The following is a 12,534-nucleotide window of genomic DNA, read 5'->3' on the forward strand; positions in this document are numbered from 1 at the left end:
GATGGCTGCTTTTAAAACCCCGGGTATGCCCGATGAATAGAGTCTGCTAGGTTGTAACAGGCAGGCCACCGAGGTGAATCATCATCACCATTCTCTGCACAAAATCTTTGGTTCAGGGCAACCAAGCAAGGCAAACTTTAACAAATGAGGACCACCGTTTGGAGCAACGCCACGTGGGCATGTTTCTAGGACCGTATGTGCTAATTCATCTCCTTTCAGGGCACACTGAGGACTAGCAGCTCCTGTCTGATGCCTGGCAGAGCAGCTGCCAGCCAAAGTCCAGAAGAGTGGGCTAATAAAACCAAGGATCAGACTTGCCATAAAGCAGTTTTCTGACCTTTTTAGCCAAAGCTGTAGTTAGACCAGATGAGAAGGTGAATCGCCCACGGAGAGCTACCTGGAAGCGTACACATGTGTTATAACAGACCTCCCAAGAGAGCCATCTATGTTTAATCGGTTACCTTTCCCAGCAAAACCTGCGCTGGGAGAGGCCGGTTGCAGTTCACAAAGGTTTAAAAACTCGCTAGCCTTCAAGGCTGCACCAGTCTCTTGGAGGTTTCCTCTGTTGTCTGTAACAGGGAGCCTGTCGGTCTCCAAAAGCCGGCGACAGCATGAATGTGCACTGTAAGCCCATTAAAGTGTGAGCTTTCAGGGACGACAACCCACCTCCTCAGGGATACAAAATCCCAAAAAGCAGTGGCTCATCGTTGACTCAAATGCACCCCAAAACAAACCTGATCATTTTTCAGATTACACAACACTCTTCTTTTCACCCCAAAACCCTGCCTATTATTCTCCAACCCTAACCCCCCCCCCCAAAGTAAGAGAAGTAAGTTGACTTTCTACCTTCTGCTTCCGTTTTTCTTTCAGGCCAAAATTAAGGCACGTGGTCTCCCCCAGCAGGTGGTATCAAAAGAGGGTGTGCTGATTTTATTTATACAATTTCCTACTCAGTGGTAAGGGGGGGATTCCCAAAAGCAGTTCCTCCTCCACCCCAAAAGATGCTTTGCTAAGCAAGCTCGCCTCTTTCCCACAACACCCAGGTTTTTAGCGCTGGGACAACCCACCCCCCCAGTAATTTACCTCTTCCCGTACCCGCTATTCACTCTTCGCTGTTTCCACCCAGCCCAGCTCAAGGGCTACAGAGGGAAACCCCCCCCCCTTTGCCCCCACAACCAGACACTCGACCCTTGATCTGACCTACAAACCCCTCTGGGACACCGATCTAGAGGCGAGCCTTCTCCTCCGGGGAAACTCCGTGGGGAGGGGGAGGAGAAAGAGCCATAAAGGACCCCTCCCTCTCTTTGGGAGGTGCGGAGGACCCGTTCGGACTGCGAAGTACTTGAGCACAAATCCCCCCCCCCAAAGCGGTTCCGAGACAGGAACAAAACCGGACCCCCCATCCCCGTTCCCTCTCTCTTCCCAGATGGAACCCACGCGCTTCCCAAAAGAAAAAATAGGGGGCTCGTCCCCAGCGGGCCCCGATCCATCAGAAGCGCCTCCTCTGCCCTCCAATTCCCCCCCCCCGCCGTCGTCTCTCGTCTTTTCCCTTCCACGCGCCGCCAGCCCCCCCCCCCCAGCCCAGCACCGCCGGGAGGAAGGCAATGCGTAAAAAGAGGGAGCCGCTCGCGTCTTTTCCCCTCCCCGGGGCGAGCGGGGGAACGTGGAAGGCTCCCGGCTCGAGAAGCCCACCAACCTGGGACGGGGGAAGGGTGGGCGGCCCGGGGAAGAAGACCGCTCGGACCTCCCGGGGCCAGGATGCGGGGCGGCCACCCCGGAGTGCGGGGCGCAGCCGGGCTCGCAGCGCGACCAAGGCGATCCCGGCGGCGCGCCTCCGTCCTTCGCTGTCGCTCTCGCTCGCTCTCCGACGCGCTCGCCCGCTTCTTCCGACAGCGCCTGCCGCAGCCTTTTATACCCCGCCTCGCCAGCCTTTGGGGGCCGCGTCCGGGCCTCTACCATCGCCTCCCGGCCTGGAGGAGGACCCCCTTCCCCGCCACAAGCGCCTCCCTGCTCCGCACCTCCCGGCGGCGCCTCCGGAAAGCGCAACCGGAGCGCAGCCGGAGCGGCCCCTTTCCTCTCCAAACGCCAGGCAATCGGGAGCCAGCTTTGGAAGGGGGACTTCGGGTTTGGTTCGGTCCTTCCCCTCCTCCCCGCTGGGTCTTTCACGGAGATGGTACGGCTCGGCTCGATATAAGCAGAGGGACTGGGGGGTACCCGCCAAGGGGGGGGGGGGAGAGAGGAAAAGGCGGCTGTGCTTTATGCGGGGTCTCAAGATACACGATGGTAATGGGAACCTCCCTTGCAAGTCCCCGCGGCTTTTTCTTCATATCCTAATATCATGATGAGGTAGTAAAACTGTCCTGGTCTCCTCTGCTTTTGGGGTGGGGGGAGTCTCTGAATGGCGGCCCCTCTCAAATGCCCTCCGCCCGTCTTCCGGATGAGCATCACCCGCCCAGGCCAGCCACCACTTCAGACCATTCTTCTTGTCCAGAATGGGGGAGACCCCAGTAAGGATCGATCGATCGATCGATCTATCGATCTATCGATCTATCGATCTATCTATCTATCTATCTATCTATCTATCTATCTATCTATCTATCTATCTATCTATCTATCTATCTATCTATCTATCTATCTATCTATCTATCTATCTATCTATCTATCTATCTAATCTTCGTGCAGAACAGGAAAACAAATCCTGGGCTTAAAAATACAACCCACCACCATCATCACCATTTGCAAATAAACAAACATATATTTTTTAAAAAATTAAGCGTTCTCAACATTTGTGGGGGGGGGGGGGAATTACGAATCCATTCTACATTGCCTTTTCACTCCAGAAAGGATAGGTCTGCGGTTTATGCCTGTGGCTGGGGACCCAGAGGTAGGGAATTCGAATCCCTGCTAATCTGCCTTGCCAAGAGCTGGACAGGATAATCCATGGGGCCCCTTCTAACTCTGCAGTGCCAAGATGATTGTTATAGATAATTGTTATAGAACTGTTGGATGGCACTTAAGAAAGGAGTGTGTGCCATTCAGTAACAACAGACCAGTTCCAGCCGTCTTTGTTTCTACCAAGAATGGCTTTTTGTAGAGGCAATGGGTCTTGAGCTCTCACTAGAAGCCAGAACGACTAAACTGCCCCAATAGTTAATCTATTGTATTCTTGAAGGCTTTCACAGACGGGATCTGACCAGAACACAGACAGAGTTCCTACTCCTGTCCTCTGAAGAGGCCGGCCACAGAGACTGATGAAACATTAGGAAGAAAAACCTCCAGAACACAGCTAAACAGCCCGAAAAACCTACAACAACCATCAGTTAATATAATATTATTAGTTTTTCTTTAATATTTAAGTAATTTTACTGTTTTTAGCTTCTAATGTTGTGGGTTTTTTTTAATTTTAAAATTTAAAAACCCTGATTCTCTAAGTGTAGAAAAGACTTCACTTGTGGGAAGACTTGGGATAGGGGAAACCAGCAGGGAAAGAGGAAGAGCGAATAGGGAGATGGGCTGACTCAGTAAATTCCTTTAATTTGCAAGATTGCAGTGTGGCTGTGGCTGCTCATGGAAGGAGCTACTGGAGATCACCAAGAGCTGTACATCAGAAGAAGACTTGATGGCCCATAACAGGATAAGGGAATGGAAGAGAGAGAGAGAGAGGGTAAGAAATCTATGTGTGGGTGTGGGTGTGCACGCACACACAGAGATCATGACAGTCCACTCAGTGGAGGGCAATGGTGTGTGCGTGATGCTTTTTCTTATGTGCCAAGTAATAAAAATGTATTCGGTTAGCTTCATTAATATAACTAACCAAATTAATTAACTTTGGCACACAGTACATGCACAGAGAGAGAGAGAGAGAGAGAGAGAGAGAGAGACATACACACACATATTCCTACCTTCCCGACAGGGGGAAAAAATCAATAATCATCTGTGAGCTAAGTAAAAACCTATTGCCCTTTCGTAACCCTGGAAATCTCAGGACGGCCGCTGGGGGCTACCCTCTGCCTCGTGCAAGGGCCAGCCCTGATTGGTGCCCTCTTGTTTCCGGTACCCTCCTCGGGACACGGGTGGACAGGGTGGGGGGGCAAGCCACAAGCTGCTCATGGAGGACACCTCCAGGCGATGGAGCAGCGGTGTGGCTCACCTGGGGAGCCCTGGGCCCTCATAATTTCTCTCTCTCTCTCTCTCTCTCTCTCTCTCTCTCTCTCTCTCTCTCTCTCTCACACACACACACACACACACACACACACACACACACACACACACACACACACACACACACACACACACACAATCTCATCTCCCACCCCACCCCTTGTGTCGCACAAGTAGATTCCCTGGAGATAGCAGTGTGCAGCAGTCTATAATCAGCTGATGTATCGGGGCTTCACGCTGTCAAATGCTGAGTAATGAGAAATTTAATGAAGAGAGATGAGGAGGGATTTTAAGCCATGGAGGGTAAAGAAAGAGAGAGAGAGAGAGAGAGAATGGCAATGGGTAACCACCTCCTTGTCCACCTCCTGGAGCTCAGACACCCTCTCGCATGCTCTGTGTGTGCTGTGACTCAGACGCCGCTCGCTGCGCCTCCGAACATCATGCGCATCTGAAGTCATGTTTTGGATTAAAGACACGGCCGGGAGGAGAGAAGGAGGGAAGAGGTGGGGCTGGGGAGAGGCAAGCTGCCCTGAGCTTTAGGGGCAGGAGGTTCTGTGTTACACACACACACACACACAGACACACACAAAAGCCCAGATTTTCTCACTGGAAGGAATCACTGCATCATCAAGTCACAGATCGGATGTGATTCAGGGTGGAGAGAAGAATGGTGAGAGTAAAACTAGGATTGTTCCCACGTTTTTTCCACTGGGCTGCCTGGCAGGGCTGTTGTTCAGCCCACCCCCTAAAATTGGCCGCCTGAGGCACAGCAAAACTTGGCCCCCCTCCCTTCATGCCCCAATTTATTTGCATGAGTGGAGAAAAACCTAGAAGCTCCTCTCTCTGACAATAAAACAAGTAATAAATTCATTATCTATCTATCTATCTATCTATCTATCTATCTATCTATCTATCTATCTATCTATCTATCTATCTATCTATCTATCTATCTATCTATCTATCTATCTATCTATCTATCTATCTAATTTAATTTAATTTAATTTAATTTAATTTAATTTAATTTAGGCAATGTGTAGTCTGCATAATTAACTTGTAAACCGCCCAGAGAGTGCTTGAAGCGCTATGGGGCGGTATATAAGCAGCACGCTTTGCTTTGCTTTGCTTTATATCCCACCCATTTAAACTGAAGTCTGCTCTGGGCAGTTAGTCTCCTCTAAAACAGATTATACGACTATACTTTTTTATGCCTTTCCTTCCTGAGCATCCAAACCAGAGGACTGAGGCCATTGCCCCCTTCCGTCTGACAGTCGAGCCGGCCCTAGCTGGGATTAGACCCAAGTTCAACAGTGACTAGAGGACCACAGAGATCCCTGTAATGCTGTAAACAGGTACACACTGCGGGGATTTAGATTCTACCCATCTTGATTTAGAGAACTAGGACCTCTAGCTTTTTGGACTAGAAAACCCAGAATCCCCCAGCCAGCTGGCAAAGGGTCATTCTGGAAGCGGCAGTCAAGAAAAAGTAACTTTTTCAAGCTTCGATCCTGGACTTCAGGCCTCCCAAGTTTATTCTAAAGGAGAGGGAGAATTCTCTCCCCCCCCCCTCTCCAGTTCCTTCTACATAATGGATGGTTTTCAGATTTACTCTGCTTTCCCCTCAACCTTTAATGATCTCTCTCGCTTTTCTAAACTCGAAAAAGACCCAGCCAGCCAGAGTTGCTTGGGAAAGCATGACCGATTGCATGAGCCATGCCATGTTGGGGGTGAAAATTGAGTGTTTCGGGTTCTTAAAAAAAAAAAAAAAACAACCTGGAGAAAGCACGCTTCAGTCAAGCAAGCTGGGCCCACGCTGGCGTGAAAGACAATGGTCGATCAATCAGTTGGAGAGGGAAGTAAACAGCCATAAATTAGCATGCGCTTCAGCACCGCGGCGCTCCGTCTGGGATGCGGTCCTCCGTAAATGACCGCAGCTAGGCCCAACGATCTCTTTGCGCACACAGATTGGTCTGGAAAGGAGAATTGCCTTCCAATCTCAGATGCATCTGAGCATCTGTTGCACTGGATGATAATAATAATAATAATAATCTGACAATGGCAGAGCGGGAAGGGACCCTTTGGATCATCAAGTCTATCCCCTGCCCAGGAGGCCCCGTGGGGGAATTGAACTCCCAACCTTTGGCTCCATAGCCAAATGCCTAAGTCATTGAGCTCTCCAGCATCCTGGATGTACATCTTCTCAGACAGATGCCCCCACTTTAAATGAAACTTAAAGGAGAGATCCAAATGTAATGAATGATTCATGGGCCAGAATCCTGTTGCAGAGTTACGCCTGCATAAAGGAAATCGCCTTAACTCTTGGAGGCAAATTGTCTTTCCTTAATCCATTTTGTACCCACAAAGGAACACAGGGGGCCCTTATTGACCCGTGACCATTGGCTGCCAAGATTTAAGCGCTTTCCCTTTGACAGGCATAAATCCACAATAGGATCCAGCCAATTTTTCTCGCTCTAAGGCAGCAGGAACAATAAAGAAACAGCTTTGACAGTTGGGTGAGAAACGCAACTCATTCATTTTAAACATATTAAAATACATTTTCACAGGAGGGCTCCAGAAACAAACTGGGGACTAATTTCTGATCCATAACTGAAAATTTAGTATAGAATGGCGTAAAGGACAGCCAGCCTTCATGGACCTTGAAGCTGCTTTGGAAATGCTTTCCCCTTCTGGTGGTGTCTTTCCATCACCTGCGCCTCCCCTTTCCTCATCATCCTCTACCTTTACCCCTCAAACTCCTGGTTCATCACTGGGCTTACTGCCACGGGCTTCCCCCCCCCTTCATCTTTCAGCCAGGCAGGTTGGCATTCATGCCCGGCAGTATTTTTAAAATTTACGGCTCCATTTGGGACCACCGCGTGGTTTGCTGAGACCAACGCCAACGCCTGAACGATCTTCTCTGCTCAGTCGCTCATTACCAGAGTGTTAAATAACACCAAGCCCGTTTCTCTTGGGCCCTGTAAATTTCAGGCTGGGGGACAGCCAGCCTCCACGAGATCTATAAAAAAACTGATTGCCTGAAAAGGTTGGGAGTTTCTCTCTGACTTCCCATCTCCCTTTACTCCCCTCCTCGGTCAGCAAGGCAGAACAAAGAGGCCAGGAGAACCCCAGGTTCAAAACCTGCATTAAATTCCACCCGTCTTGAGAAACAACTGGAGGAGGAAGAAAGCTTTCGCGGAAGTTGACCAGATATCCCGAGGCTGTTCATCCATAAAGGGACACATCTGGTGCACGGGTCCAGTTGTGGGTGTGATAGCACAACTGAAATCCCACTCTGCACTTTCACTATTAGCCGCTATTAGCTCCCAGATGTTAGACAAGGCTTACGTGAACAAAAATCAACATTTTAGGTTATTCTCTCTCTCTTCTTTCCTACCAATGGGGGAGGGGAGAGACTTTCAGGGTCTGGGGAAATGTCCTCTTTTTGGATGGCAAGTAAAGTAAGTCCCCGTCAAAGTAGCCCCCTTGGAATCAATGGGTGTTATGGAAGAGTCAACCCAGCCGCCATTGATCCAGTGGGCCTCCCTTCATGCAACCGATAGTCCTGAGCGACAGGATTCGGGCGGTGGTGTTTTCAGTTTTTTTTCCCTCTGGACGAAAAGTGGGGGCGACAGAAGGAGCGAGGCTCATTCGGAGACCAGAGATGTGGTACTTAAGTACCGTTAGGTTGGATGCAAATGTGTTAACATTAAAAAAGAAAAGAAAAAGAAGGAAAGGCAAGAGAGCGGAAAGTCCTTTCGGAAGTCATTTAAAGAAGATGAGCGGGAGAAGTAAAGCCACAGAAAACAGGAGACGCACAGTAGGTTGAGCCTCCGACTGTGAATGTGGGGTTTTTTTTCTGCCATTAAGCAGGCGTAGTGGCTTTTCTGCATGTCGTGGCCTTGAAGAGTCCCTGTAACGGAGGAGCACCATCAAAGTGGCTCCCCATCTGAGCCCACAGGTTCCACGAGAGTCTCAACAACATGGGTTCAAAGCCAGCCAGGCCCCAACACCCACCGAGCATCCTTTCAGCCCTCCCCTGGGGGACGGTTTGGGGATGCCGACACTTCCAGTGGGTGTTGAGGGGGGCTCAGAGAATGAGGCTGAGGCATCTTCCAGGCCACAGAGCTGAGCAACGGAGGGAAGAGGTTGGCAACTGGTAAAACCACTCTTTAAATATCTCACTTAAAGTCTTCTTAGAGTGCAATGTGATGGCACAGAATGGAACAATATGGGGACCGGAATCACCATCCCAGAGAAAATATAATTCTCACCTCTCTTCAGATTTGTCAGGAGTAGAAATTCGCCTTGTCTTGAAATTCGGTCCATTGGTAAGGTTTCCGACGAGTCCTTGGGTGCGTGGGGCTTACAGCTATGTTTCTGATGGGAACGTGGTAGGATGATCCTCGGGGTGACAGAGCATCATCCTACCAATGCTCTGTTACAAATGGCCCAATGAGATCATTTTATTCCTTCTTCTTCAAAGGATCTTTCCCGACCTCTGGAAGAAGCAGGTGTGGAAAAATTGCAATCCTCCAACCGGTGGACCACGAAGACGGGAACTGGGGTGAGGCACGAGATGGGATTGTTGGACATAACTTTGTTTTCTCTCCCTCTCACACACCTACATGGATCCTGCAATATTTAAACTCAAGGAGAAGAATTCCTCCCCCCCCCCCATCAGCGATATAAACTGAGTGTTTGTCAAAAAGGCAAGTGACTCTACATTCATGTCCTCGAGTGTATAAATAATGCAGCTGTCATTCATTGTTAATAACAGCCTGAGCTCTGTGTAAGAAGTAGGGGTGTGTGTGTGTGTGTGTGTGTGTGTGTGTGTGTGTGTGTGTGTGTGTGATGGAGAGAAGATCGCTTCATTACTTCCTCCCCATTACTACCACCAGCGCCACTGGTGGGTCAGAACATGACAAGCCAGAGTAACAGAATAAACATGGTTTTCATACAGAAAAGAAAATTCAGCAACATTCAAGAGTTGACCCCTTAGCTATTTAAACAACAGGTCTCTTGCTATCAGAGGGTGTTCCCTCCCCACCCCCCAATTTCATTTTCAGAAATGCAGGCTTTTGAAACAACATCAGATATGCCCAAATGGATCAGATCTGAAGCTTGTACAGCTACCTCTTTTTTGCTACTCAGGGGTTAACTTGGAGTTGTCAATGGTTGGTTCGTAGGTGGCCCAAAACTGGAGGGGTTTTTTTGGGGGGGTGGATAACAAAAGGAGCAAAAGATGGTAAGAACAGCACATTATGTAACCAAGATGCAGCTGGCAGCAAAGGGTTAAGAGCCACCACCATGTGGGGGGAGGGAGGGGGAACTGTAGTTAACAGCAGAAGCAAAAATAAACAGTGCCAAGATTATTTTTAAAAACATTAGGAAAACAGAGCTGATTCTCACCCGTTCGTAATTTTTGCTCCCTTGGCTTTAAGGACCATGGACAGCTCCTCAAGGACCATTTGCTGAGGGTGGGTGCGAGGCAGCGGAGAATCAAACAAGGGAGACAGTTCTGTTCAGCCCAATTAGAAATATAAAATTTCTGAACTTTTCCATTTTTGAAAAAGAAAAAATGCTTTTTTTCCTGTTTTTCTTTCTGGGGGGGGGAATGGATCTTTTTGGAACTTTTACATCTCTAAAGGCAATGATGACGCTCCGTGAATCTTAGTCTGGAGAAGACGCCTCTCATAGTTCTGCCTGCCCAGGGGGGGTCAGGATAAGGCCCGAGGCTGCAAGGTTGCAAGAGATAGTTCAGTGTCTCTCTACACTGGGTGATTTCATGCACAAGATTCTTGCTTCCAGAAATAAACACAATTCCCCATTAAATTCAAGATTCATAGATGCCTCGCCTAAGCAAAAGAAAGCCATTTTCTCTTCCCAGAAGCCATTCTGTCCCCGGGGAGCAGAATGGCTCGTGTGTGTTGCAGGATTATAGATCTGACCAATTCTTGGGGAAAGCTTGTAGGACAGAAGATCTGTCTGCAACTCCCCACCCAAATATCTCTCCATTTAGAATAAAGAGTTTCCGATGCCTCTGGTGCCCAGCTGGCAGGATCCTATTTTCCTCCCTAGCGGAGACGGATCCTGCACCCACTCTGAAGGGTCCCGTTCCTTGCTTTTCTAATGAGCTGCAGAGCGCACTACGGAATTAAGACGATCCAAGTTATTAATTGCCCACAACAATTAAGGCTTGATGCCGAGGCCCTGGGGCACTTTAGGCTAGATGCTCGAGCCAATTAGAGCTTCTTAGATATTCATGAAACTCAATCCACATGCTGGGAGCCATCCGGCACATGTACACACCAGCCCATCGCCCCCTGCTTTGCACCATAGCTGGTAGAAAGAGAAAGTCTCCCCGCCTTTCGGTTTGAGCAGGCTTCAGAGCAAATATTTGGTACCGTTCGGGGGCTGTTCGCAGCTAGATCAGCTACCTAAAAAGGTACGTGTGTGCAATAGATATTCAAAAAAGAGAGACTGGGAGGGAGGGGAAGGAAAGAGAAAGATCCAAGTGTGGTGAAGTGGTCAGAACTGGGATGGGGAAAGTCAGACTCCAGATCCCATCAGGATGATGGAGATTGTAGTCCAGTAACATTTGTAAAGCTATGCGTTGCCCATCTCTGATGTCCAGCGGAGACCTGAGGAGCTTGCTGCTAGGGCTGCAGTCAACAGGAGCCACCGCCACCGCCACCACCACCATCATCATCATCATCATCTCCACCTCTTTTGGTGCCTCTAAGAAGTGACTCTTTTTTTTTTAGATCAAACGGTGCAAGCCTACATATGAGACAAGCAGCCATAATTTTGCAGCAGCTCGTCCTTGGCAAAGGAGGCTGGGAAAACCCTCAAACGAGGAAAGAGAGATGTAAAATATAATTATCTCCTTCTTGGTTTTACAGCCAAGTTCAAACAAGAGGCTGCCTTTTGTATTTGCATCCCTCAGCAGAGGTCCCCCCCCCTCCTCCCAAAGATCCCGGAATGCCGGCATCTTATTTACCAAAAGGTTCAAAATTCTTCTTCCACTGAGAGTTGGGGGGGGGGGGGACACGCTTTCATTCCAAACACAAGCACACAACGTTCTTTACACGTTCCATCACCACCCCCTTATCTCGTGCCAAAGATTTTGTAATTAAGACAGCGAGGAAGCAAAGGGAAGGAGAAAAAGAGACTTTAATTGGACTTAAGCGGGGAGATCATCACAAGAAATGTCACCAACGGTTCGAATCTCGTGATGAACAAACGCTTGGCAAATCATGGGCTCTTGATCTCATTAAGTGGCTTTAATCATCCCTTAGGACGCGTTCCAAGATAGTGTTTGGTTTCTGTTTTTCTAGGGTTGCACAAAACATGGGTCCTCCTCCTCCTTTCCGTTCCCAGCATTTGGGCTGTGAATCCTGCAGCTTAAAGAGCCACATAGGGGCCCCCGTGGATAGACGCCAGTATTTGCAGAAGTAGAAAAACATTTAAGGAGAAATGTTGGCCAGCGAGAGGCAGGATTTCTGGCATCTCAAATATCTCAGTGCCTCTGAAAGCAAATGTTAAGATGGCAGAGTTCTCAGTGCTTCCTGCTTTCTGAACCCGGTGGTGTCGTCCACGGACGCTCCGGTGCTCAGCAGGGCCCATTTCCTCTTGATTCAGAGCAAATTTTGCAGGTAGCCAGGGAATCAGAAGAAGACTGAGACTCAGAAGGGCACCGATGAAGGAATTAGAAAAAGCCATGAAGTGTAAGGATGTGTCAGCGAAAACCAAGGCCATCCAAACTCTTCTGTTCCTGTGATCACCACGTATGGGTGTGAAAGCTGGACAGTTAAGAAAGCTGACAGGAAAAACAATATATTTGATTGTACTGTGGTGCTGGAGGAGAGCTTTGTGGGTGTGCTGGATGGCCAGAAAGATGAACAAGTGGGCCCTAGATCAAATGGAGCCTGAACCACCTCTAGCAGCAAAAATGTCGAAACTTCAGACTCTCCTAATTTGGGGCACCTCATGAAAAGAAAGGATTGTCTGGAGAAGACCATCATGCTGGGAAAAGTTGAAGGCAGCAGGAGAAGAGGAAGACCCAATACGAGATGGATTGATTCCCTAAAAGAAGCCATGACTTTAGAGTCTGCAGTTGCTGAGCGAGGCTGCTGAGGAGAGAAAATTTTGGAGATGGCTCATTCCTAGGATTGCCCTGAGTCGGAGGCAACGCATGTAAGAACAACAGCAAATTTTGGAGAACAGAACAACTCTCTCCCTCCCCCCCAAGCCATTCTCCTCCCCCCCCCCTTTTTGTGGCTTTCTTAGTATGTTTCTTTTCTCCTCCAGGACATCAATTCTGACACACACACCCCGGATCGGTAAGCAAAAAAGAGGCATCGACCGGCCCATTCT

General features: G+C 48.9%; 1 protein-coding gene across 1 annotated transcript in view; it reads right to left on the reverse strand.

The window, feature by feature from the left end:
- Nucleotides 1-1,986, reverse strand: part of DISP3 (dispatched RND transporter family member 3) — a 31,413-nt gene extending 29,427 nt beyond the window's left edge. The window contains exon 1 of the mRNA XM_072977520.2: nt 1,697-1,986. The gene's annotated coding sequence lies outside the window, so the exon portion shown is untranslated. The remainder of the gene's footprint in view (nt 1-1,696) is intronic.
- Between the last annotated feature and the right edge of the window lie 10,548 nt (nt 1,987-12,534).

Source organism: Pogona vitticeps, chromosome 7, assembly GCF_051106095.1.
Source record: "Pogona vitticeps strain Pit_001003342236 chromosome 7, PviZW2.1, whole genome shotgun sequence".
NCBI classification, from domain to species: Eukaryota; Metazoa; Chordata; class Lepidosauria; order Squamata; family Agamidae; genus Pogona; species Pogona vitticeps.